Here is a 593-nt window from a genome sequence, read left to right on the forward strand (position 1 = left end):
ATTAGTAATTTAATTAAAGTACTAAAATATTTGCCATGCATGCATGCATACATACATACATACATACATACATACAAAACAAACAGTAGAATCTTAACAGTAGAATGGCAGCCCACTGCTCCATGTGTTCACGTGTGCGATGGGTAAAATGCAGAGAATTAATTTCCCCACCAGGGGATCAATACAGTGTATAAAATAAAAATAAAAATAGAACCACAACAAAAAGTGAACAGTGCAGGAAAGGTTTAACTATTTTGAAAGAYTTTAAGGATGTTGAAGACAGCTTTATTCATTTATGAGAACAGAAATGGCCAAAAGGGTTAAACATTATAAAAATATATGTATATAAATTGCTGAAATACCAAAAGTCCTAGCTGGAATGTGCTGAAGGAGTTGAACGTTTTTGATATGAATTGTTGAAACAGCACAGAAATTGTGGAACAAGTTAAGTGCCGAAAAACTTACAGAAGAAAAAAATCATTCGCACTATTGAGATGATTATTYAAATATGGAGACTGATAAAACACAAGTGAACATAAGTCAGTTTGTTTAAAATCAGTCATTTTCAGTCAAGAGACTGATTTATGTTTGGC

The sequence above is a fragment of the Austrofundulus limnaeus genome, unplaced genomic scaffold, assembly GCF_001266775.1.
Source record: "Austrofundulus limnaeus strain Quisiro unplaced genomic scaffold, Austrofundulus_limnaeus-1.0 Scaffold148, whole genome shotgun sequence".
NCBI lineage: Eukaryota > Metazoa > Chordata > Actinopteri > Cyprinodontiformes > Rivulidae > Austrofundulus > Austrofundulus limnaeus.